The 27,140-nt window shown below is 51.5% G+C and overlaps 1 pseudogene; it reads right to left on the reverse strand.

Annotated features, from left to right (window-relative positions):
- Positions 1-26,618, reverse strand: part of LOC141976815 (sphingosine 1-phosphate receptor 3-like) — a 45,242-nt pseudogene extending 18,624 nt beyond the window's left edge.
- Positions 26,619-27,140: the final 522 nt, after the last annotated feature.

Below are 27,140 nucleotides of genomic sequence, written 5' to 3' on the forward strand. Positions count from 1 at the left end.
CCCAATTAAATCATCCCAGCCAGGGCTTTGTCAAGCCTGACCTTAAAAACCTCTAAGGAAGGAGATTCCACCACCTCCCCAGGTAACGCATTCCAGTGTTTCACCACCCTCCTAGTGAAAAAGTTTTTCCTAATATCCAACCTAAACCTCCCCCACTGCAACTTGAGACCATTACTCCTTGTCCTGTCATCTTCTACCACTGAGAATAGTCTAGAACCATCCTCTTTGGAACCACCTTTCAGGTAGTTGAAAGCAGCTATCAAATCCCCCCTCATTATTCTCTTCCGCAGACTAAACAATCCCAGTTCCCTCAGCCTCTCCTCATAAGTCATGTGTTCCAGACCCCTAATCATTTTTGTTGCCCTTCGCTGGACTCTCTCCAATTTATCCACATCCTTCTTGTAGTGTGGGGCCCAAAACTGGACACAGTACTCCAGATGAGGCCTCACCAATGTCGAATAGAGGGGAACGATCACGTCCCTCGATCTGCTCGCTATGCCCCTACTTATACATCCCAAAATGCCATTGGCCTTCTTGGCAACAAGGGCACACTGCTGACTCATATCCAGCTTCTCGTCCACTGTAACCCCTAGGTCCTTTTCCGCAGAACTGCTGCCTAGCCATTCGGTCCCTAGTCTGTAGCTGTGCATTGGGTTCTTCCGTCCTAAGTGCAGGACCCTGCACTTATCCTTATTGAACCTCATCAGGTTTCTTTTGGCCCAATCCTCCAATTTGTCTAGGTCCCTCTGTATCCTATCTCTGCCCTCCAACGTATCTACCACTCCTCCCAGTTTAGTATCATCCGCAAATTTGCTGAGAGTGCAATCCACACCATCCTCCAGATCATTTATGAAGATATTGAACAAAACCGGCCCCAGGACCGACCCCTGGGGCACTCCACTTGACACCGGCTGCCAACTAGACATGGAGCCATTGATCACTACCTGTTGAGCCCGACAATCTAGCCAACTTTCTACCCACCTTATAGTACATTCATCCAGCCCATACTTCTTTAACTTGCTGACAAGAATACTGTGGGAGACCGTGTCAAAAGCTTTGCTAAAGTCAAGAAACAATACATCCACTGCTTTCCCTTCATCCACAGAATCAGTAATCTCATCATAGAAGGCGATTAGATTAGTCAGGCATGACCTTCCCTTGGTGAATCCATGCTGACTGTTCCTGATCACTTTACTCTCGTGTAAGTGCTTCAGGATTGATTCCTTGAGGACCTGCTCCATGATTTTTCCGGGGACTGAGGTGAGGCTGACTGGCCTGTAGTTCCCAGGATCCTCCTTCTTCCCTTTTTTAAAGATTGGCACTACATTAGCCTTTTTCCAGTCATCTGGGACTTCCCCCGTTCGCCATGAGTTTTCAAAGATAATGGCCAATTGCTCTGCAATCACATCCGCCAATTCCTTTAGCACTCTCGGATGCAACTCGTCCGGCCCCATGGACTTGTGCACGTCCAGCTTTTCTAAATAGTCCCTAACCACCTCTTTCTCCACAGAGGGCTGGCCATCTACTCCCCATGTTGCGATGCCCAGCGCAGCAGTCTGGGAGCTGTCCTTGTTAGTGAAGACAGAGGCAAAAAAAGCATTGAGCACATTAGCTTTTTCCATATCCTCTGTCACTAGGTTGCCTCCCTCATTCAGTAAGGGGCCCACACTTTCCTTGGCTTTCTTCTTGTTGCCAACATACCTGAAGAAACCCTTCTTGTTACTCTTGACATCTCTTGCTAGCTGCAGCTCCAGGTGCGATTTGGCCCTCCTGATTTCATTCCTACATGCCCGAGCAATATTTTTATACTCTTCCCTAACTCTTCACTAACTTTCTTATCGGTATGGGTGTCAACCAGGAGACGAGGAGTTAAAACAGACATAACACAAGAACAGGGAGTGGAAAACAGCGCCTCTGTATCTCAAGGACTGTTCCTAGCCAGAACATCTGGTGCAAAAAATGCAGGAATGCAGGCCTCCCCTTTTTTCTCACCCTCTGTAACTTTAAACAAATATCCCTTCATCTACTTTCAGAGACTTTCCTAGCAGCCTCTCTTAGCCTGACTTTGGTTCGGTTGGCATAACTGCTTCATGTTTAGCTTTCCTCACCTAACACCTTTGTCCAGAGAAAACTAATAATCTCAACTTTGTGAATAGTTTTGCTTTGGCCAAAACTGCATTTTTCGGCAAGTGAACTGTTTGTCCAGAAATTTTTGCCCAGCTCTACTTGTGAGAACACAAACTGGTTTATTGTTGTGGGGTCTTTTCTGAGTGCCAGGACTGTACATAAAGCTGTTTGTTTGAAGGTTTGTGACTGCTGGGGTTGCATTTTTTATTTATTTTTGTAGGTGCATCCATGAGCCCTGGGACACTTTCCATGTGGGATAGTTATTGTAGGGTTGTCCATAAGTACTGAGGCTACTCATATGTTGGGGCTGCATGCATACTGTTTGTTACTGTAGAGTTGCTTGTGACTGCTGAGGCTGCAGTCACTCAGGTTTGAATCATCGGGTTGCTAGTGAGTGCTGGGGCTGTGTTCACACTAGATTGATATTGTGGGGCTGCTCATGAATGCTGTTTTTTTGGTTAATAACAAAGTGAAGTGGGATGAGAATCCCCAGTTGTTTCCATGTGTATATTGCTACCCTGGTCAGAGTGAAACCACCAGTTTGGGAGAGGCTCTATGGGGCAGGGGAGGTGACTTCACTGTTGGGGGGAGACCTCCCTGTATTTCTCTGTTTCCCCAACTCTGCCCTAGAGCACAAACTCCTTGTCTCCCCAAAATTCATCCTGGGGTGGGGCGGCGTTCTTTTATGTACTCCACTGCTGGGATAAGGGCAGGTCTGTGGATTTGGGCCCAACCCCCCTAAAGGTCCTTTTATTTCTCCAGAGCAGAGTGAGTGAGCAGCTGAAGCCACCCATAGCCGGGGTCCCCCTCATGTCAGGACCCCCCCCCCCCACTGTGACGTGTGACCGAGGGGAATGGGGGCAATTGCAGTGGCAGACACACCCTGAATGTGCCGCTGGAGGGCCCCACACTACAAGAAGGATGTGGAAAAATTGGAAAGAGTCCAGCGGAGGGCAACAAAAATGATTAGGGGACTGGAACACATGACTTATGAGGAGAGGCTGAGGGAACTGGGGATGTTTAGTCTACGGAAGAGAAGAATGAGGGGGGATTTGATAGCTGCTTTCAACTACCTGAAAGGGGGTTCCAAAGACGATGGATCTAGACTATTCTCAGTGGTAGCAGATGACAGAACAAGGAGTAATGGTCTCAAGTTGCAGTGGGGGAGATTTAGGTTGGATATTAGGAAAACCTTTTTCACTATGAGGGTGGTGAAACACTGGAATGCGTTACCTCGGGAGGTGGTGGAATTGCCTTCCCTAGAAGTTTTTAAGGTCAGGCTTGACAAAGCCCTGGCTGGGATCATTTAGTCGGGGATCGGTCCTGCTTTGAGCAGGGGGTTGGACTAGATGACCTCCTGAGGTCCCTTCCAACCCTGATATTCTATGATTCTATGAAAGGAGGCTGTGCCCTATCCTTGTGTCTGTGCCCTGGAGCAGAAGCCAAGGCCCTTAAACCCGAGATGTCAGGGGATGTCAGGGAGCAGTGGCCCAGACCCTGGAGGATGCATCGAGCAGGAGCAGAGGCAACAAGGTGAGTGCACTGGGTTTTAAAATCATGTTTCTCTTGAGTTTTACTCTGTGAGCAGGGCCGGCTCTAGGATTTTTGCCGCCCCAAACAAAAAATTTTTTGGCCACCCTCAGCTTTTTTTTCGTGCCCCCCGCCCCAACTCCGCCCCTTCCCAACCCCTTCCCCAAATCCCCGGCCCCGCCTCCTTCCCCAGGCGTGCCGCATTCCCCCCCATTGCTTCCTGCGGCTCCCCCCCCTGCAATCCCCCACCCTAGCTCCCCTCCGCTCCACCTGCTCCCCTGAACACGCCGCTGCTCCGCTTCTCCCCCCTCCCTCTCAGGCGAGGGAGAGGCAGCGCGTTCAGGGGAGCAGGCGGGGCGGAGGTGAGCGAGGGGCGGTGGGGGGCAGAGGAACCGCTTCCTGCCACAGCTCGCCTCCACTCCACCACCGCTGCCGCCGCCTCCCCTGAGTGCACCACCGCTGGGCTTCTCCTCCCTCCCTCCCTCCCAGGCAAGAAACAGCTGTTTGGCGCGCGGCAAGCCTGGGTGGGTCGGAGGGAGGGGGGAGAAGCGGATCGGCGGCGGCGCGCCCAGGGGAGCAGGCGGAGGCGGAGCGGAGGCGAGCTGGGGCGGCAGGGGCACATTTCGAGGGGCAGCATGGCCGGCGCCGGAATGCCACCCCTAAAAATGTGCAGCCCCAAGCACCTGCTTGTTTTGCTGGTGCCTAGAGCTGGCCCTGTCTGTGTGTATTTGGCAATGTCAATGCTGGTTACAATTTTATTTTGCACTTCTGTACATTTGCTTGTGTAGTTTGTGGTTGTCTTTTGGGTGCTGGGGCTGCACATGCTGCTTTGTTATTGTAGGGTCAGACACTGGCTCTGCTCACACACTGCTTTGTTGTCATATCCATGTCTGCTTTCAGATTTGCCTTGGTTGTTAACACTCGTATGAAGCACACAAATGCTATTTACCCTGGCTTTTGAAGGGGCAAACTGAGGCACCCAGGCAGGAGGGGACTTACCAAAGCTCACACTGTGAGTCAGTGCCACAACTGGGAATGGAACCCAGGAATCCACCAAGCCCTGGGCATTAGCCCCTCTGCAATGGGAAGTCTCATGTCTTGTCAGTGCACAGAACTGACACCACTGGGCATGGAAACAAAACATAACGGGGGGCTGGAATCTGTCTGGATTACGGTGCAATGGTAGTTATACCAGAGCTAGGGTTGTGTTAAAGACATTTGTGCTTTGACAGTGAAAGAATGGTGACTATTTTGTGTTTTTAGTGAGAAAGAAAGAAAACCTGGGTTGTAATCTTGAGCGAATGATGGATGGTTTGGTATATTGATTGTATAATTTGTAGTCTGGAAAGTTTATCATAAATTGTTGAAAAATGGGTGTTTTAGTGATTTTTTTCTCTGGGAAATGTCTCACTTTTTAATATATTCCTCTGACAGAAAGATCCAATCACAGACAAGGTCCACATTTGTATATATCATTTCTTCTATAACACGAATTCCAAGAGTACCAGTTTTAGGTCAATGTATGGTATGATGCTGGCAAACCAGGACATGCCAGAGTGTATTCAGGACAATTCACTTGAATATTAGTATAGATCAAAGTGATTGTTGAATATACTTGGTGTTTAAACTTCATGAAAACAAGTGGAATGTTACTGGCATTGTTTTCACTTATGTATCCTGGTATAATGGAATAGCAAACATTTATATTGTGTATACCCCTGTAAGTAAATAACCCATCAAATGTGAATGAAGCTTTGTGGAATGCAAGAAAAGTACTAATTTCAAAGCAAGTAGCCATTGTGTGTGATGACTGGATGTCAGAGATTCTAAGTGCATTCCTCACTCACCCTCATCAAAGGAAAAGCCCACGTGGGTAGTGACACTGTCAGCTTGTTTTCTGTGAGACGAAGCTATAAAGATGGATTGAAGGAAAGATCCTTCATCTCTGGACTGTTTGGACTCTTACAGGAAGTGCACCAGATGCAAAGTGTAGATCCCCAGAGACGATCTGGGTAAACTGAAAAGACTTTTGGGAAACTGGCAGTTTATTACATCACTGGCACCATTTGAGATTACAAACTCTGACTCACTAGTGCGTTACATTTTACCTGCTTTAACCTCTCAATATCTCTCACTTCCTTTTTCCTAGCTAATAAACCTGTAGTTAGTTTACTATAAAATTTGCTACCAGTGTTGTCTTTGGCATAAGATCTGGAGTACCTGTTGATCTAGGGTAAGTGACTAGTCTCTTGGGACAGAGAGCAACCTGATGTGGTGTGATTCCTGGTTTAAATAACCTTTTATCACAAAGTTCAGTCTGACTTGGTGGCAAGATAGACTGGAGAGTCTAAGGGGACTGTCTGTGACTCCATGGCATGACTGGTATAGTGATCCAGGAGTTCACATTTGTTACTGGCTTGATGAAATCTAATTATAGATCACACCACCAGCTTCGAGTGTCTGCCCTGTTTTCTGACACTCTGCTCTGAGGTCGGCACTCACAGTTGTGAGCCACTCCAGACAGCATGACACGTGGCACTTAAAAAGTACTTTAAAATGGAAATATTAAAATTGTGTGTCAATCTGAAACTGCTGAATTTTAATTTGATGATGAAAAATGTGGCGTGGCAAAAATGGCTAAAAAATGTGTGTGAGAGAGAGAGAGAGAGACCTAGGACCCTGGTCTCTAAGATGACAAACCCCATTCTGGTCATTTACTGCACCACACCACCTTTCAGAGTGACTAACACAGGCTGGGTTCTCGTATTTCTGTTCAACATTAGCGACACTCCTCTTCCAGAGCCGGGGTAGAAACCACAATTCCTGATCACCCATATTCTACCGTTTACAAGTGAATGTTTGTGTAACCCATTAAGAAAGCATTTGTCATGTCCTTCTCCAGTAGGCGGTGTAAAAAGAAACTAGCATTTACTCATGTGGTTCAGATAACAAGGGTCTGAATTGGGGATTTGACACTTAAGGGTTTGAACCCTGCTGCTGATCTACATAGAGCATGACTGTCTTCATGTTCTGGGTTTGTTCAGTGCGCACAGTGGGGTCCTGGACTGGGGTCCTAGATGCTACTACAATGCAAATAATAATAATGGTGGAGTGGCGTTGTGGGATTCACACAGTGAAGAGCCCACTTAAAAACAGGTTTTGTACTTAAAAATGATGATAATTTGGTAAATTATGGTGTGAATCACCAAAATACTGTAACCGAGTGACTGTGCTGGCAGGATGTGGCGTGGGGGAGGGAGGGCACATCCACAGACAGCTCTACAGGATGGACAAGTTCATGAATCATAGTATGATAGAAGATTAGGTTGGAAGAGGCCTCAGGAGGCCATCTAGCTCAAAGCAGGACCAACCCCAACTAAATCATCCCAGCCAGGGCTTTGTCAAGCCGGGCCTTAAAAACCTCTAAGGATGGAGATTCCACCACCTCCCTAGGTAGCCCATTCCAGTGTTTCACCGCCCTCCTAGTGAAATAGTGTTTCCTAATATCCAACCTAGACCTCCCCCACTGCAACTTGAGACCATTGCTCCTTGTTCTGTCAAAGCCTGATGTAGAGTCAAGAAAGACAAATTTGCACAGTTGCATTTATAGCTTTGGCCAGTAGATGGCGGCATTAATGTGTGTCTGGAAAAAATAGAGAGCCACGGTGGGGGAGGTAATATTATTTATTGGACAAGTGGCTGTTGGTGGGAGAGAAGCTTATGAGCTTGCACAGAGCTCTTCTTCAGGTCTGGGCATGGAAGCACATGGAAACAATAAGTAAGATGTAGTTTTGCAATGGGATTGTTGCAAAGCCCCATCTAGTGGGTGGGAAGGTGCCTTCACCTGGAAAAGGCTGAAGGAGTCAGAGATGAAATATTTCCAGGGGTTTCTTTTTATCTCTGCTGCCCTACTTTAAGAATTGCACATTGTCTATAAACCCCACAACGGAACCCGGGTGCCACCATTGACATTCCCTAATGTGAAATACAGCTAACTCCATATCGCTGAAGGCCCTGTATAGATGTGAGACATCCAAGGGGGCATATGTCCTTCAGTGGTGGGAAAGGCCCCTGTGCCCTACACAGCTTAGCCCCCACTGCATTTTGCCATTATTATTTATATAACAGGACCCTCCAGAGACTCCAACCAAGGTCAGGGCCCCTTTGCGCTGGGTGCTTCGCAGACACTAAGGGCTGGTCTGCAGGGGAAAACTGACCAACAGAACTATACTGGTCTAACTAACCCACTACAGCTATCCCGGGATAACTTCCCATGGGGACACTCTTATTCAGTGTACGAGAGGCTTTGTCCAATTTAGTTTACGTCACTTTGAAGATGGTGTAAACTAACCTGGAATAAGAGTGTCCCCACGGGGAGTTATCCCAGGATAACTGTAATGGTTTAATTACACCAATGTAGTTCTGCTGGTCCATTTCCCTGTGCGGACGAACCCTTAGTGAGAGACAGCCTCCGCCCAGAAGAGTTCATAATCTATGGGGGGGATTTTCAAAAGCACCTGAGGGATTTAGGAGCATAAGGCAGTGGTCACAGAGCATGGTGACATACATCTGCTCTTAAATCCTTTCGGGGGCTTGGAAAATTCTCCCTTTAGATGAGGCAGAATTATTATCCTCATTTCACAGATGGGAGCTGAGGCCCAGAGAGATGAAGTGATAGGCCCAAGGAATCAGTAGCAGAGCTGGGACTTGAACCGCAATCTCCCAGAAATTCCACCCTGGTGCCTTAACAACTAGTCCACCCCCCTTCTCTAATCTTACAACCTCTCTGCAGGAGGGATTATTTGTACAGAAGGAAGGAGCTAGGTGGATTGGCTGGCTGGGGCAGTTCATGGCAGGGCTAAGATCTTGGCATGGCTCTGGCCTGACTGAGTGAGCAGAGAGGCTGCAGGGTGGAGTGACTGACAGCGTCCTGGATGGGGGAAGGGATGGGGGAATAAAGGAGGCTGGAGGAGTTACCTGGGCAAAGACTGTTACCGCAAGGGGCCTATTGTGCAGCACTGACCATTGACCAATGGTGTCTCCCCAACAACCTGCTCAGAGCTGGGCACTGGTATCTTCCCAGGCCCCTCCCCACCCCCACCTCCTGCTCACAGCTGGTGAATGGGGTTCTCCCATTCCCAGGCCTCTCGTTCCCACGATGCTGCTGCTCCCCCCAGGAGTCTCCTCCAGCCCTGCAGGCTCAGGCAGGCCCCGTTTCTCCAGCATGAAGGTGATGACGGGCACAGACACCAGGAGGAGCAGGACCAGGGTGCAGCGGGCGGCCCAGACGGCGAGGGACATGACCGGCCCTGCAACATGGAAAGGGACATGATGACAGCCATCTGCAAAGCAGCATGTGGGACTGCAGTGCCAGCACTAGACACAGAGCAGCTGCTGTGTAGCAGGGACCCCGTGTGAGCGCCCAGAGGCCTAGATCTAAGGGAGGATCATGCTGCAGAGGGGAACATTTCCCCGACGGGAGGCCTAAGTGATGGAGGCTGTTGGGGAGGCTCCTCCCTTTGCCCAGCACAGCCCTGAGGGGTCAGAGGAGCAGGAAACGGCCCAGGTTTGCTCAGGCTGCACCTGGATTCTGTGCAAAGACCTCACAAGAGCTAGCGACAGAGGCAGCAGCCCAGACCCTATCGCCCCACTCCAGTGTGGCTGGCAATTCACTTCGGGGGCGACCCTGCTCTGGGCAGAGGGGCAGCACGAGGCCTTGGCACCAACTGTGTGCTCAGGAGAGGGTGGAAGTGGGACGTAGCGATCCTGTGGAGCATGGGCACCAGGTATAAGAGGCCAGGGGAGTCTAAGCCTCCCCAGACAGCCAGCCCGCCACCTTTGGAGTGCGCCGCCACCAAAAGGGTGCCCGGGCGCTGGCCCTGCCAGTGCTCCACCCGGAGGCCCCTTCCTGCTCGTCCTCTTCCCCCCAAGGCCCCACCCTCGCTCCATCTCTTCCTGTCCCGGCTCCGCCTGCATGGGAGCATTGGGGGAGGGGGTGAGAGGTGCAAGTGGTGGGCACGGGGACATGGGAGAGGGGGTGAAGAGGTGCGAGCTGTGGGCAGGGAGGTCTCAGAGGAAGAGACGCGAGCGGCGGGTGCAGGGGTGCTTTGAGGGAAGAGGCGCGAGTGGTGAGGGGGCCTCGAGGGAAGAGGCATGACAGGTGGGCAGGGGGGTGCCTGGGGAAGGGGTGTGAGAGGTGGGTGAGGAGCCCTTGGGAGGGGACAGAACAGGGCAGGGGGTGGATCCCCTCCAGGAGCTTTGGGGGGAGGTGGTGAACCGGGGATGGGCCTCAGGGCGGGTCCACAGTCAGGGTGCGCCCAGCCTCCACAAATGGACGAGTCATGCCATGCCGTGGGGCTGTGCTGCCCCTCTGCCCTGGGGGAATTGCACCGGCAGAGCCCAGCCCATCCGGGGGTGACTGCGCTGCAGGCTGAGGAGTTACCCACCCCGGGGTGAATTTGACCCAGTCTTTACCCCCTGAGGTCAGAGCTGGGGGCACAGAGCCAGGCTCTGATAATCGTGACAGAGCAATAGCCCGTTACCTGTGCCGGTCGGCTCCTCCCCTCCTCCGCTGCTGCTCGCGCTGCCTGTGTGACAAGGACAAAGAGAAAGAGACGCCTGCAGCCACCCCAGGGACGCGCCTCCCAGCGACAGACAGAGCGGTTCTACCAGCCACTGAGGCCAGATCCCCAGCAGGTGTAAATCAGCATCACTCTGCTTGAGTCAATGGCCAGATCTCTTTCTGGTGTAAATTGGCGTCCCTCCATTGGAGTCCATAGGACTCTGACAGTTTACATCAGCTAAGGAGCTGGTCCCTGGACTCTCTCCCTTGCTCTGAGTTTCACACTGACTTTCCCCACTGCAGACTCAGCGAGGACGTCACTGTCCATTTAAGAAACCATCATTTCACTGATCCCTGGCACCTGTCACTGAGGTCGAAGCTCCACAGGGGTGAAAATGCCCCAGGAAGCCCTGAGCCAGGATTTCCCTGCCCCCAATTAGACGTGCTTGTCTGTGGAGCACTCTTGGGGATCTGAAAGTGCGGGAGACCCCTGCACCCTTCAGACAGCCCGGGGCTTGCCTGGTGTGACGAAGTGGGACTGTTCTTAATGTTTCCTCTGAATAGTGTGGGGGTGCCTCAGTTTCCCCTATGCAGTTCTTAAGTATCTAGGTGGTGGGATAAGGGTGTATGATCGTTGCAGAGCTCTAGAGGGCAGGTGTGTGCAGGGGTCTGGACACAGAGAATGGCAGACACCCTGTTTCCTGGCAACTGATGGCCTGACCCTTCCCCCCTGCAAGGTGAGAGCTAAAGGGTTGGAGAACAAAGGAATCAGGTGCCCTCATAGAATCATAGAATCATAGAATATCAGGGTTGGAAGGGACCTCAGGAGGTCATCTAGTCCAACCCCCTGCTCAAAGCAGGACCAATCCCCAATTAAATCATCCCAGCCAGGGCTTTGTCAAGCCTGACCTTAAAAACTTCTAAGGAAGGAGATTCTACCACCTCCCTAGGTAACGCATTCCAGTGTTTCACCACCCTCCTAGTGAAAAAGTTTTTCCTAATATCCAACCTAAACCTCCCCCACTGCAACTTGAGACCATTACTCCTTGTCCTGTCATCTTCTACCACTGAGAATAGTCTAGAACCATCCTCTTTGGAACCACCTCTCAGGTAGTTGAAAGCAGCTATCAAATCCCCCCTCATTCTTCTCTTCTGCAGACTAAACAATCCCAGTTCCCTCAGCCTCTCCTCATAAGTCATGTGTTCCAGACCCCTAATCATTTTTGTTGCCCTTCGCTGGACTCTCTCCAATTTATCCACATCCTTCTTGTAGTGTGGGGCCCAAAACTGGACACAATACTCCAGATGAGGCCTCACCAATGTCGAATAGAGGGGAACGATCACGTCCCTCGATCTGCTCGCTATGCCCCTACTTATACATCCCAAAATCCCATTGGCCTTCTTGGCAACAAGGGCACACTGCTGACTCATATCCAGCTTCTCGTCCACTGTAACCCCTAGGTCCTTTTCTGCAGAACTGCTGCCTAGCCATTCGGTCCCTAGTCTGTAGCTGTGCATTGGGTTCTTCCGTCCTAAGTGCAGGACCCTGCACTTATCCTTATTGAACCTCATCAGGTTTCTTTTGGCCCAATCCTCCAATTTGTCTAGGTCCCTCTGTATCCTATCTCTGCCCTCCAACGTATCTACCACTCCTCCCAGTTTAGTATCATCCGCAAATTTGCTGAGAGTGCAATCCACACCATCCTCCAGATCATTTATGAAGATATTGAACAAAACCGGCCCCAGGACCGACCCCTGGGGCACTCCACTTGACACCGGCTGCCAACTAGACATGGAGCCATTGATCACTACCTGTTGAGCCCGACAATCTAGCCAACTTTCTACCCACCTTATAGTACATTCATCCAGCCCATACTTCTTTAACTTGCTGACAAGAATACTGTGGGAGACCGTGTCAAAAGCTTTGCTAAAGTCAAGAAACAATACATCCACTGCTTTCCCTTCATCCACAGAATCAGTAATCTCATCATAGAAGGCGATTAGATTAGTCAGGCATGACCTTCCCCTGGTGAATCCATGCTGACTGTTCCTGATCACTTTCCTCTCGTGTAAGTGCTTCAGGATTGATTCCTTGAGGACCTGCTCCATGATTTTTCCAGGGACTGAGGTGAGGCTGACTGGCCTGTAGTTCCCAGGATCCTCCTTCTTCCCTTTTTTAAAGATTGGCACTACATTAGCCTTTTTCCAGTCATCCGGGACTTCCCCCATTCGCCACGAGTTTTCTAAGATAATGGCCAATGGCTCTGCAATCACATCCGCCAATTCCTTTAGCACTCTCGGATGCAACTCGTCCGGCCCCATGGACTTGTGCACGTCCAGCTTTTCTAAATAGTCCCTAACCACCTCTTTCTCCACAGAGGGCTGGCCATCTACTCCCCATGTTGTGATGCCCAGCGCAGCAGTCTGGGAGCTGTCCTTGTTCGTGAAGACAGAGGCAAAAAAAGCATTGAGCACATTAGCTTTTTCCATATCCTCTGTCACTAGGTTGCCTCCCTCATTCAGTAAGGGGCCCACACTTTCCTTGGCTTTCTTCTTGTTGCCAACATACCTGAAGAAACCCTTCTTGTTACTCTTGACATCTCTTGCTAGCTGCAGCTCCAGGTGCGATTTGGCCCTCCTGATTTCATTCCTACATGCCCGAGCTATATTTTTATACTCTTCCCTCGTCATATGTCCAACCTTCCACTTCTTGTAAGCTTCTTTTTTATGTTTAAGATCCGCTAGGATTTCACCATTAAGCCAAGCCGGTCGCCTGCCATATTTACTATTCTTTCGATTCATCGGGATGGTTTGTCCCTGTAACCTCAACAGGGATTCCTTGAAATACAGCCAGCTCTCCTGGACTCCTTTCCCCTTCATGTTAGTCCCCCAGGGGATCCTACCCATCCGCTCCCTGAGGGAGTCACAGTCTGCTTTCCTGAAGTCCAGGGTCCGTATCCTGCTGCTTACCTTTCTTCCCTGTGTCAGGATCCTGAACTCGACCATCTCATGGTCACTGCCTCCCAGATTCCCATCCACTTTTGCTTCCCCCACTAATTCTTCCCTGTTTGTGAGCAGTAGGTCAAGAAAAGCTCCCCCCCTAGTTGGCTCGTCTAGCACTTGCACCAGGAAATTGTCCCCTACGCTTTCCAAAAACTTCCTGGATTGTCTATGCACCGCTGTATTGCTCTCCCAGCAGGTATCAGGGTGATTGAAGTCTCCCATGAGAACCAGGGCGTGCGATCTAGTAGCTTCTGCGAGCTGCCGGAAGAAAGCCTCATCCACCTCATCCCCCTGATCCGGTGGTCTATAGCAGACTCCCACCACTACATCACTCTTGTTGCTCACACTTCTAAACTTAATCCAGAGACACTCAGGTTTTTCTGCAGTTTCGTACCGGAGCTCTGAGCAGTCATACTGCTCCCTTACATACAGTGCTACTCCCCCACATTTTCTGCCCTGCCTGTCCTTCCTGAACAGTTTATAACCATCCATGACAGTACTCCAGTCATGTGAGTTATCCCACCAAGTCTCTGTTATTCCAATCACGTCATAATTCCCTGACATCACCAGGACCTCCAGTTCTCCCTGCTTGTTTCCAAGGCTTTGTGCATTCGTATATAAGCACTTGAGAGAACCTGCTGATCGCCCCTCATTCTCAGTATGAGGCAGGAGCCCTCCCCTCACAGACATTCCTGCCTGTGCTTCCTCCCGGTATCCCATTTTCCCACTTACCTCAGGGCTTTGGTCTCCTTCCCCCGGTGAACCTAGTTTAAAGCCCTCCTTACTAGGTTAGCCAGCCTGCTCGCAAAGATGCTCTTCCCTCTCTTCGTAAGATGGAGCCCGTCTCTGCCCAGCACTCCTCCTTCATGAAACACCATCCCATGGTCAAAGAATCCAAAGCCTTCTCTCCGACACCACCTGCGTAGCCATTCGTTGACTTCCACGATTCGACGGTCCCTGCCCTGGCCTTTTCCTTCCACGGGGAGGATGGACGAGAACACCACTTGTGCCTCAAACTCCTTTATCCTTCTTCGCAGAGCCACGTAGTCCGCAGTGATCCGCTCAAGGTCATTCTTGGCAGTATCATTGGTGCCCATGTGGAGAAGCAGGAAGGGGTAGCGATCCGAGGGCTTGATGAGTCTCGGCAGTCTCTCCGTCACATCGCGAATCTTAGCCCCTGGCAAGCAGCAGACTTCTCGGTTTTCCTGGTCAGGGCGGCAGATAGATGACTCATGGCCCGGGAAAGGGACAAAGCCCAGAGGAGGAGGGGCTGGAGAGAGTTTCAGTTTGGGGCTGGCTGGGGACATGGAGTGAAGTGCAGACGTGGTTGTCTGGCTCACTGCCCCCCAAAATGGACCCAGCTGAGGGGTCCTGTTCTCTGCACCCACAAGCTCTGTTTTAGACCATGTTCCTGTCATCTAATTGTAAGCAGTGTCAGGGTGAGCTCCACCCTGACATCTGGTGGTGAGGTGTGGCAAGTTGTGGAAAAAAAAAACTTTAGGGGCTGATCTCATTTGCATAGGCACACCCACCCCGCCTAGACTGAGGCCATAGCTGCCCAAATGGTCACTTCGGCTGCTGTGGGATCCCCAGTGTCTCTGTTATTGGGGCAGGAAGAATAAATTGTTATTACCCTGATTATGGGAACTGTACTTGGCCTTTTGCTATGATGGAGGGACTCACCATCAACTAAGTAGCACTCGCTAGGCAAGGGTCATGGGTTCCAAAACTGTGTGAATTGAGAGAGACTTGAGACAGGTATTAGTACCTGGTGGTGTGGGCCCCTTTGTGAGGGCCTGAAGCACCAATTGCACCTCTGTCTCTCTCCACTGTGGAATGTCAGAGCTAATTTTGGGTCTATTAAGAGTCTTGCTACAGGTACTGTGCTGCATTCACTTTGGCCTTAAGGTGCACCAGCACTAAGGCCCCCACTACTATGAGCTGAAATCACTGCGAGCTGAAATCACTGAGCACTGTGTCAAGTAGTGGGGAGCCAGAAGATCTAGAGTGCAGCGGTGTGTTTGTGAGACGGCGAGCTGTGCGGAGTGGAGCCGGTCGTGGTGGAGCAGAGCCGTCTGTGAGACAGCGGTGTGTTCGTGAGATGGCGAGCTGAGCAGAGCTGTTCGTGAGATGGCGAGCTGTGCAGAGCGGAGCCATTCATGAGACAGCGAGCTGAGCAGAGCTGTTCTTGAGACAGCGAGCGGTGCAGAGCAGAGCCGGTCGTGGTGGAGTGGAGCCGTTCGTGAGACAGCGGTGTGTTCGTGAGACGGCGAGCTGAGCAGAGCTGTTCATGAGACGGCGAGCGGTGCAGAGCGGAGCCGGTCGTGGTGGAGCAGAGCCCTGTGGGGCAGTCAGCTTCAGGACACGTAAGGTGCCCCTTACCCCTTTCCCCCCACACAGGCACATTTTAGCCAGACTGGGGAGTAACACTATGCAGATGAACTTTTGAACTCTGGGGCTGGACTTTTTGGACTTTGGGTGATTTGTGGATTGCTGGACTCAAGAGACGTTTGGGTGCTGGGACTCAAGAACCCGAGGGAAAGGGGCATGCCCCAATTTGCTTGGGGTGGTTTTTTTTGCTCATGGGTTGTGTTATGAATCCTGTTGGTGGTGTTTCCCCAACATAATGCCACATTGTTTCTCTCTGTTATTAAAAGGCTTTTTTGCTACACTCAGACTATGTGCTTGCGAGAGGGGAAGTATTGCCTCTTGGAGGCGCCCAGCGGGGGTGGTATATATTTGTCCCAGGTCACTGGGTGGGGGCTCGAGCCGGTTTGCATTGTGTTATTGGAATGGATCCCCTAGATATTGAACCCGGCCCTTGTTGCTGCCAACTCTGATGGGCAGAAGGGTTACATTTTTGGGGGCTCGTCCGGGATGCCTGGGTCAGTACCCCCCGCAAGCACCTGTTGAGTGATCCACTACATTGGAAAACAATTTATATTTTTTTTGTTTGTGCTTATATTTTGAGGAAATTACTGTTGTATAATGGCTAATTTGTCAGGTTTGTTGGGCCCTGGCTCAGCAGCTTCTAGCTCAGAGGCTGCAGCCTTGGCTGATGATTGGACAAAAGCTCTGGGGCAAACATTGGAAAAGGTTGTGCTGTCCCATGCTGCGTCAAACTCTTGTCGTAAGTTAAGATTATTTGCTGGGGAGGAGGAGTTTGAACCCTGGTTAGAGCATACCACTGAAATGCTGCAAGAGTGGGCCGTACCAGATGCAGAAAAGCGAAGATGCCTCATAGCGAGCCTTGGCGGCCCAGCATTAGATGTGATTCGCACCCTGAAGCTCACTGACCCTGGGGTCAGTGTGAAGGACTGCCTAGAGGCCCTTGAACACAACTTTGGGAGCGTAGAGGACCCTGAAGACAGCTACTGTAAGTTCCTTAATTCCCGACAACAAAAGGGCGAGAAGGCTTCAGCCTACATACAGAGACTGGAGAGACTGCTTCAGAGAGCTGTCATGAGGGGAGCAGTGACTGCTGAGCAGATGGATCAGACCAGACTGGCTCAAATTGTAAGAGGAACTCAGTATCAGAACCCGATTCTACTTCATCTCCAGCTTAGAGAACGACGGGAACATCCCCCAAGTTACTCCCAGCTGATAAAAGAGGTCAGAGAGGAGGAAGAAAGGCAGGCTGCCAGTGAATTTTGGGAAGCCCAAACATCGGATCCAGCCAGCACAACACCACTGCAAGCGGCCAGTGTACTGATGGTGAGCACCAGAGAGGAACTTGCCCAACAAATGCAAGTCCTGACGGAACGGATAGCTGAGCTGCAAAGTACCATTGACCAAGTTAAGACTTCCAGGAATAAGAAGCCTCAAACGGTGGCAATTGAGAAGCCTGCACTTAGAGCCACCATCCAACCCAGGCGAAGGGGGAAATGTCAATTCTTCTGCTACCGATGTGGTCAGGATGGACACAGTGCTGCCAAGTGCCGTAATGAAGAAAACCCCTCCTTAGTGTATGGAAAGCTGAGGATCAGTTGGGAGAGATCCGGTAGCTGCCAGAGGGTCTGGGGACGGGGACCCCCCAGGTCTGCAGTATTTGAAGATTCCCCCAGAAAAGACTGTCCAGCTGGGATCCCCGCAGGACTGATAGGGCCTCGAGCAGAGGTCACGGTGAGGATTGAAGGGGTGGAGTGTAAAGCAGTGCTTGACACTGGATCTCAAGTGACTATTATATTTCAGTCATTCTACCAGCAGATGCTTAGGCACCTGCCTATACAGCCACTGACTGGCCTTGGCCTGTGTGGCCTCAGCATGGATGAATACCCCTACCAAGGGTATGTCATAGTGCACCTGGAATTCCCAGAGGAGGTTGCTGGGGTAAGAGAAGAGGTAGACACAGCTGCCTTAATATGCCCTGACCCTAAAGGGACCTCTGATATGTCTGTGCTGATAGGGACCAACTCCAGTCTCTTCAAGGTACTCGCGGATTACTGCAGAAGGCGGGCTGGGGACCAGTACCTGAATACCCTGATGATCCATACGCTTTGTGCTGAAGCCTATAGGAAAATTGAGAGCGCTAAAAGGGAGACATCTGAGCTACCGCTTGGGGCACTGAAGTACGCGGGCACGACCCCCTTAGTAGTGCCTGCAAGGACGGAGCAAGAAGTGCTTGTCATGAGTACCTGTCTGAAAGGCAGTAAACGGACGTTAGCAATGATAGAGCAGCCGATGGGAGGAGAGCTCCCTGAAGGAGTGCTGGTCCCCAGTGGAGTCATAACTCTACCCCTTGAAGCCCAGGAAAGGGTGACTATACTGATTGCTAATGAAACGAGTCGTGATGTTGTTGTGAAGCAAGGACAAAAGATAGCAGACCTCTTTGAGCCTGAGTCGATTGTAAAACCCCAGTGTGAAACTCAAGTTCCCACAATAGACCCAGCAAAGTTTGACTTTGGAGATTCACCAGTGTCCGAGGACTGGAAAGATCGCCTGAGGAAGAAACTTTGTGAAAGATCCAAGGTGTTCTCACTGCATGAGTGGGATGTGGGATGTGCAAAAGGAGTAGAGCACAATATCAGACTCCATGACTCTCGACCTTTCAGGGAGAGATCTAGGAAGATTGCTCTCTCTGAGATGGAAGATGTGCGACATCATCTTCAGGAGCTGGCTGCGAATGGCATCATTACAGAGTCCCGCAGCCCATACGCCTCACCCATTGTGGTAGTCCGTAAAAAGAATGGGAAAATTCGGATGTGTATTGACTACCGCACCCTAAACAGCCGTACTGTGGTCGACCAGTACACTATGCCTCGAGTGCAAGATGCCTTAGACTGTTTGTTGGGAAGCCAGTGGTTCTCTGTGTTGGATCTTCGAAGTGGATACTACCAGATCCCTCTGGGAGAAGAAGATAAGGAGAAGACAGCCTTCATCTGCCCATTAGGGTTTTATCAGTTCGAACGCATGCCCCAAGGGATTTCTGGAGCACCTGCCACCTTTCAACGTCTCATGGAGAAAGTTGTGGGAGACATGAATTTACTGCAAGTGTTAGTTTATTTGGATGACCTGATTGTGTTTGGAAGAACCTTAGAGGAGCATGAAGAAAGACTTCTTAAAGTGCTTGATAGGTTGGAGGATTATGGTCTGAAGCTTTCAATTGACAAATGCCAGTTCTGCAGAACCTCAGTGAAGTATGTGGGTCACATCGTGTCCCAAGAGGGTGTGAGTACTGATCCTGATAAAATAGAAGCACTCACTACATGGCCACGTCCAAGTAACTACAGAGAACTCAAGACCTTTCTCGGATTTAGTGGCTACTACCGCAGATTTGTGAAAAACTATGCTACGATTGTAAAGCCTCTGAACGATCTCACCAGGGGACATCAGTCCAGCAAGAACAAATCTAAGTCCAAGAATAAGGGGAGGTCTCCAAAGCCCCCTGTGCAGAGACACTATGGCCCATTTGAACCATTTGGGCCACGGTGGGATGAGAGATGTGAAAGGGCTTTTCGAGAAATCATTACTTGCCTAACTCATGCTCCAGTCCTAGTTTTTGCTGACCCAAGCAAACCCTTTATCCTGCATACTGATGCCAGTTTGGAGGGTCTGGGAGCAGTCCTGTACCAGGAAGTGGAAGGCAAACGTAAACCTGTAGCCTTTGCCAGCCGAGGATTGTCTGATAGTGAAACTCGCTATCCCACCCACAAGCTGGAATTTTTGGCCCTGAAATGGGCCATCACTGAGAAATTTCGAGACTACTTGTATGGTGCTCAGTTCCAGGTGTGGACAGACAACAATCCACTGACTTATGTGTTAACAAGTGCTAAGCTGGATGCTACAGGGCAGAGATGGGTGGCCGCCTTGGCTAGCTATGAGTTCAGCATTCAGTACCGATCAGGGAGAAGCAATGTAGATGCAGATGCATTGTCCAGGCGTCCACAGGCTCCAGAAGTTGCTGTGATACCCACAGATGGTGTGAGAGCTATTTGCAGTGTGAGTCGCCGAGAGCCAGAGGCCCGTGAGAGCCTTCAGGTATGTGTTGCAGAAGCTTTGGGCCTGCCCCCTGAATGCATGCCTTCTGCTTCAGTGAACTATATTGCATTGGACCAATCTCCTTTGCCCATGCTCAATGCAGCTGACTGGCAAGAAGCCCAGCGGCAAGATATTGACATTCGTGATACACTACTTGCCAAAAGGGAGGGGCGAAGCCCAGCTGCGGTTGTCCCACCTAACCCGGAGGGTAAACTACTATTGAGAGAATGGACCAAACTAAAACTGATTCAGGGAGTGCTACACCGAATGACCACTGACCCTTTACAAAAACAACGAGCACAACTAGTGCTGCCAAAAAAGTACAGAGCCCTGGCCATGAGGGCACTGCATGATGACTTTGGGCATTTAGGGATGGAGAGGACCCTGGAACTTATTCGTAGTAGGTTCTATTGGCCCCGAATGGCTGAAGATGTTCGCAGGAAATGTGAGACTTGTGCTCGATGTGTTCAAAGGAAAACTCTGCCCACGAGGGCTGCATATCTCAAGAACATCACCAGCAACAAACCTTTGGAATTGGTATGCATTGATTTCTTGTCTGTAGAGGTAGACAAGAGGAAGGTTGGGAACATTCTAGTAGTGACTGACCATTTTACACGGTATGCACAGGCATATCCCACACGTGATCAGAGGGCCACCACCGTCGCTCGAGTATTGTGGGACAAATATTTCTCAGTCTATGGATTCCCGGCTCGGATACACTCTGATCAGGGGCGGGATTTTGAGAGTCACCTTCTGAAGGAGGTGCTGAAGATAGCAGGAATCAAAAAGTCTAGGACAACGCCTTATCACCCCCAAGGTGATCCTCAGCCAGAGAGGTTCAACCGAACCCTATTAGATATGTTGGGAACTTTGCGACCAGAGCAGAAGGCAACCTGGAGCCAGCATGTCGCATTTCTGGTGCATGCCTACAATGCCACAAAGAACGATGCTACGGGAGTCACCCCATATCTCTTGATGTTTGGGCGAGAACCAAGATTACCCATAGACTTGTGCTTTGGTGTATCAGAGGATGGAGATAGCTATGAAACTCACCAGCAATATGTATCCCGACTAAGGGAAAAGCTGCGGGATGCTTATCGCTTAGCTACCGCTGCGGCTCGGAAGAACGCAGACCGCAACAAACATCGATATGATGCTAGAGTGCGTTCGCAGGAGCTCCAGCCGGGGGACAGAGTCCTGCTGCGAAATTTGGGTATTGCTGGCAAACACAAGATAGCTGACAGATGGAAGGCAATGCCTTACCTGGTGATGGAAAAGCTGGGAGATCTGCCGGTCTACAAGATCAAACCTGAAGACGGCCCAGGGCAAATAAAGACGGTGCATAGAAACCTTTTGCTCCCTGTGGGGGAATTGGTAAGCATCCCTTATGAGATGGGCCACAACAGGGCAGCCGGGCAGAACAGAGGTGCTAGACCAAAGCCGCCATCCAACACAGACAGCGGGCCCCCTGCAGCTAACTTACCCCTATTCTGCACATCTGAGAGTGAGTCTGAGGAGGAAGACACAACCCTGGTGTATCCTGGGATGGAGACAAGATTTCAGACTCAATCAGCTGAACCAAACGAGAGTTTTCCCTCTTCCGCCCTAAACCCCATGGCGGAATTATTTAGGCCCCTTTCTGACACCCCGGTGCCGCTGATGAGACCCCACTGTGATGACACACACAGGTTATTGGACAATGGAGACACACAGGTAGAGGATGCCCTGGGCACCTTGGACCCTCCAGCGTTAGAACTAGGAGTGCAGGGGCCTACGCCAGTAGCCGAGGGACCCTCCAGGGAAGCCTCTCCATCCGTCACTCAAGAGAATGTTCCCCCTACCTCGGCAACAGAGAGTCTCAATAGACGAGACAGGGTGATAAGACCAGTGAAACGGTTAACTTATGATGCACCTGGGGTGACTAGTGAGGAGCCAATACATTTAGCACACAGGCTTGTGGAAGCTAAAGTGGGCTTCCTGAGGCCCTTTGGAGGAAACCCATGAGTTGGTATAAAGGGCGTGTGATTTGTCGGGACGACAAATTCTCGGCTGGGGGGAGGATGTAAGCAGTGTCAGGGTGAGCTCCACCCTGACATCTGGTGGTGAGGTGTGGCAAGTTGTGGAAAAAAAAAACTTTAGGGGCTGATCTCATTTGCATAGGCACACCCACCCCGCCTAGACTGAGGCCATAGCTGCCCAAATGGTCACTTCGGCTGCTGTGGGATCCCCAGTGTCTCTGTTATTGGGGCAGGAAGAATAAATTGTTATTACCCTGATTATGGGAACTGTACTTGGCCTTTTGCTATGATGGAGGGACTCACCATCAACTAAGTAGCACTCGCTAGGCAAGGGTCATGGGTTCCAAAACTGTGTGAATTGAGAGAGACTTGAGACAGGTATTAGTACCTGGTGGTGTGGGCCCCTTTGTGAGGGCCTGAAGCACCAATTGCACCTCTGTCTCTCTCCACTGTGGAATGTCAGAGCTAATTTTGGGTCTATTAAGAGTCTTGCTACAGGTACTGTGCTGCATTCACTTTGGCCTTAAGGTGCACCAGCACTAAGGCCCCCACTACTATGAGCTGAAATCACTGCGAGCTGAAATCACTGAGCACTGTGTCAAGTAGTGGGGAGCCAGAAGATCTAGAGTGCAGCGGTGTGTTTGTGAGACGGCGAGCTGTGCGGAGTGGAGCCGGTCGTGGTGGAGCAGAGCCGTCTGTGAGACAGCGGTGTGTTCGTGAGATGGCGAGCTGAGCAGAGCTGTTCGTGAGATGGCGAGCTGTGCAGAGCGGAGCCATTCATGAGACAGCGAGCTGAGCAGAGCTGTTCTTGAGACAGCGAGCGGTGCAGAGCAGAGCCGGTCGTGGTGGAGTGGAGCCGTTCGTGAGACAGCGGTGTGTTCGTGAGACGGCGAGCTGAGCAGAGCTGTTCATGAGACGGCGAGCGGTGCAGAGCGGAGCCGGTCGTGGTGGAGCAGAGCCCTGTGGGGCAGTCAGCTTCAGGACACGTAAGGTGCCCCTTACCCCTTTCCCCCCACACAGGCACATTTTAGCCAGACTGGGGAGTAACACTATGCAGATGAACTTTTGAACTCTGGGGCTGGACTTTTTGGACTTTGGGTGATTTGTGGATTGCTGGACTCAAGAGACGTTTGGGTGCTGGGACTCAAGAACCCGAGGGAAAGGGGCATGCCCCAATTTGCTTGGGGTGGTTTTTTTTGCTCATGGGTTGTGTTATGAATCCTGTTGGTGGTGTTTCCCCAACATAATGCCACATTGTTTCTCTCTGTTATTAAAAGGCTTTTTTGCTACACTCAGACTATGTGCTTGCGAGAGGGGAAGTATTGCCTCTTGGAGGCGCCCAGCGGGGGTGGTATATATTTGTCCCAGGTCACTGGGTGGGGGCTCGAGCCGGTTTGCATTGTGTTATTGGAATGGATCCCCTAGATATTGAACCCGGCCCTTGTTGCTGCCAACTCTGATGGGCAGAAGGGTTACATAATAAACCTCTGTTTTACTGGCTGGCTGAGAGTCACGTCTGACTGCGCAGTTGGGGTGCAGGACCCTCTGGCTTCCCCAGGAGCCTGCCTGAGTGGACTCGCTGTGGGAAGCGCACAGAGGGGCAGAGGATGCTGAATGCTCCGAGGTCAGACCCAGGAAGGTGGAAGTTGTGTGAGCTGTGTGTGCTGAAGACAGTCTGCTCCTGTCACGGAGTGTGGGGAGTCCAGGCCCTGCACCCCTCTTCCTGGGATTCACTGAGACTCTCAGCCAGCCAGTAAAACAGAAGGTTTATTGGACAACAGGAACACAGTCCAAAACAGAGGTTGTGGATACAACCAGGACCCCTCAGTCAAGTCCTTCTGGGGGAGCAGGGAGCTTAGACCCCAGCCCTGAGGTTCCCTGCGTTCCTCCACCCAGCACCAAACTGAAACTAAACCCCCCCAGCAGGTTCCCTTCTGCAGCCTGTCTTCACATTCCCGGGCAGAGGTGTTACCTCCCCATCCCCCTCCTGGCTCAGGTTACAGGCTCTCAGGTCTCCCATCCCCAGGGCACATTCCCAGGTCAGCACTCCCCCCTCCCTGCTGGGTCACATCGTCACAGCTCCCAGAAAGGAGACTTCCCCAGAGTCCTAACTGGCTTCGTGGGGAGCAGTTCCAGAGTATTGCCCAGGGACTCCGTGACACCTGGTGGGCAGAACAGGTTGTGTGATGAGGCTGTGTGCACGGGTGACATTCCCCAGCTGCCCCTGTGCCTGGGGCAGCACCAGGCCTAGTCCCTGCTCATGCCCAGCACTGAGGGTTCAGAGGAGTTAAGTCTGCCTGGGCCTGGGCCTGGCCCCTCTGCACAGACTGGGTTTCACTCCAGAGAGCTGAGTCTCCCCTGGTGTAAGTGCTGCAGGTAGAGGAGTTACCCCATAGGTGAATTTGGCCCAAAGTCTCTATGCAATGAGGGGAAGAGCTGGGGGGACAGAGCTGGGCTCGGATCCCCAGGGTCTGGCCCAAGAGTCATCTCCGTGAGCTGTGGGGTCTGACCCCTCTCCACTGCTGCTTGCCTGGCCTGTGCAATGGGGACAAGGAGCATCTGGGCCTGTCAGTTCCGCCAGGTGACACTCAGTGTGTGAGAAACATGGTTGTGATGGCTGAGCCCAGCCCCCTACACCAGTCAAATGGGACATGACTGTTCCCCAAATGGAAAACTCCTCAAAGGCCTCACCCTGGCTCTGTCAGACCTGCCAAGTGTCACACACATTGCGGGCATTTGGCAGCCCTGTCTCCCTATACAGAAGTTGTGTGTGTGGGCATGGACTCCCCACATGACGTTCTGGAGCCTGGGGGTGACTCTCAGCTACAAGCCAGGAGATCCTGTGCTCTAAGCCCAGCTTTTCTACTGAGTGTTATTAACTTCTCTCTGCACTTCAAAGCCCCAGGTGCTAACGAAGAGCTCATGCTCCTACAGTATAGGTGAACCTGTCATTCATGCCTTGTATGGACAACAAAGGGTTGCACAAGGTCACTTGAGGCAGAGAGGGGAATAGAACAGAGGTCTCTATTATGGCAAACCACAGTCTCGTTCACTTTGTCTCGCTGCCTTTCAGAAAGAATGTGCCAGTTGTATGTGCTTGGCTATGCTGTGTCTAGCACTAACCAGAGTCTGCTCCTTGAGCCAGAAAGAGAACCCAGGAGTCCTGGGAACCAACATCCCATGGCTGTCTCACTAGCAGTCATGAGACCCACTGACAAAGCGGGCGTAATATCTCTGGCTAGGGTCTGGTTCACATGGAGAATAACAGCCTACGTCTTCTTCTCATTACCCCTTGCGCTTGGCGACCTGCATCTGGATTGTATGGACAATTGTATTTGCTCTGCTGTTCACCCCCTTACCTGTGACGTTGAGGTACTTGGCAGGGCTGAGCTGGGATCTGGTCACCTGGGTGTTGCTGTCCTTGATCTCGTACCCACAGGAGTAATTCCCGGAGCTGGACACCACATGGTCATAGTCGTAGGTGAGTTTTGCCAATAAGCCCTTCTGGGATGAAACCTCCTCCCCGTCCTTACAGAAGAAGGTGCGGGTGGCTGGGGCTTGGAATGTCACGGAGCACTGGAGCCACACGGCGTCCCCTTGCCAGGCGAACATTTGGCTCAGGTAGAGGCTGGGGGCAAGGAGAGTGCCTGAAAAGGGAAATGGGTCAGAGCTGTCAGTGGGACTGTTGGTGGCTCCTGTTTCAGGGTGAGCCCAGGGAGCAGTTTGCCAAAGGAAGTTGGTTGCCGTGGAAGTAGCTTGCAGCTGCTAGGTGGTTCCTGGGCTGTGGAGGAGTTATGGGTTAAGCCCCGGGAAGCCTGGGATGTGGGATATGGGATTGTGGGAATGTGGAGAGTTTGGTCTCTCTTCCCATAATCCCTGTGGGCACATGCGAGGTCATTGTGCAATCACCCATAATTCTCTGGGAAGACCCAGGTGCTAATGTGGCTGAGAGCAGGATGGGGGTAGCAGGGACCATGATGAATGGGGTGTGAACGCCATGTGGGATGCACGGCCCTGTGTGAGCGACAGCCGGGATAGTCCATGTGGATGGAGCACCGCGCAGGCCGCTCTGTAGCACTGACACCCCTCCGTAAGGCAAAGTAGGAGGAGCTCTGCCCGCTCAAGGGACGGGGGGTCTGCATAATGGCTCTGTAGCAGATTCTGATTTCAGCACAGCTGGGTAATGGGGGGATAATGTCTGAGACTGTCAGCTCCTTGGGGGCTGATCCTTGAGAGGGGCGTCTGGAGGCTACAGTAATAATAATGAATAATAATCTTCTGTAGCTGGAAGCCTTTTCTGTCAATACAAACCCTCTGGCATGATACATAGCTAGAGGGGTGAGTGCGTCTGGGGATGGACAGACAGACAGACGGACTCATCGGGAGCTGAGCAGATCTCCTGGCTGCTGGGACTCAGCACTGGGAACAGAAAGGTGACGTGTGGTTAGTGCTGGAGATAAAACCTCCCCCTTTTCTAAAGTCCCTCTTCAGGGACAAAAGCTGCCTTTAATAGATGGGGAAAGATTCCTGATTCGTGTTTTGGTGAAGAAGCAAACCAGGCAGGATGTTAGATCTGGGGCATGGCAGGTTCCACGTGCACACAGACCTTGGCTGAGCTGGGACCAACTTTCCCTTCAGCTCTCTAGAGGGCCAGATCCTCAGCTAGTGTAAACCAGCATTGACTCAGTAGAGCTACACTGATTTACAGCAGCTGGGGATTTGGCCCAGTAACTCTCATACTCAGTGCTTCTACTGGTTCCCATTTCCCTCCCACTGAAGAGGATTTGCCGACAGTCTGGGCCAGGGGCTGCTCTTGGTTCTGTTTCCTCCCAACTTGATACGAATTAGCACAGGGTTCCTGGATACTCACCGGGAAGCAAGAGGCACAGAGAGAGGATCATGAGGGTGGTGGGGGAACCGATCGGGGTGGAAACAGCCCTGTGGCTTCTGCTCCTGATGGAGTCACCAGGGGGCAATCCACAGTTGTTTCCTGATCCCACCTGCACCACCTGGTCTATCTGACTTCAGCAGAAGGGAAGCTCCAGTCTCTCTCTCTGCTCTAATCTGGCCCTGTCTGATCCCCAGGGTTGGATGCTCCAGCCAGCCCCAATCCCTGCTTCCAGGTCCTCTGGTCTCTGTAGGGCTCAAGCAGCAGAGACGCAGGAGCCTCTCTCTGACCTGCTCTGTCCCCTCCTCAGGTCTGATATTTGTCTGTGCTCCCTGTTTCCTGCCCCACCCTGCCTCCCTTCCGTGCTCCGGCCACAGCATCTCTATTTAGGGCTGGAAGATTGAGAACCAAAGGGGCCTGGTTTGCTTGTTTCAGTCTACACATATCACTGAGGAAATGACTCCCATCCCATCTCACTGCCTGGGGACCGAAACAGGCCCCTGGCTAAAGGCACAGCTGGGACAGGGTGAAAGTC

The sequence above is a fragment of the Natator depressus genome, chromosome 23, assembly GCF_965152275.1.
Source record: "Natator depressus isolate rNatDep1 chromosome 23, rNatDep2.hap1, whole genome shotgun sequence".
Lineage (NCBI taxonomy): Eukaryota > Metazoa > Chordata > Testudines > Cheloniidae > Natator > Natator depressus.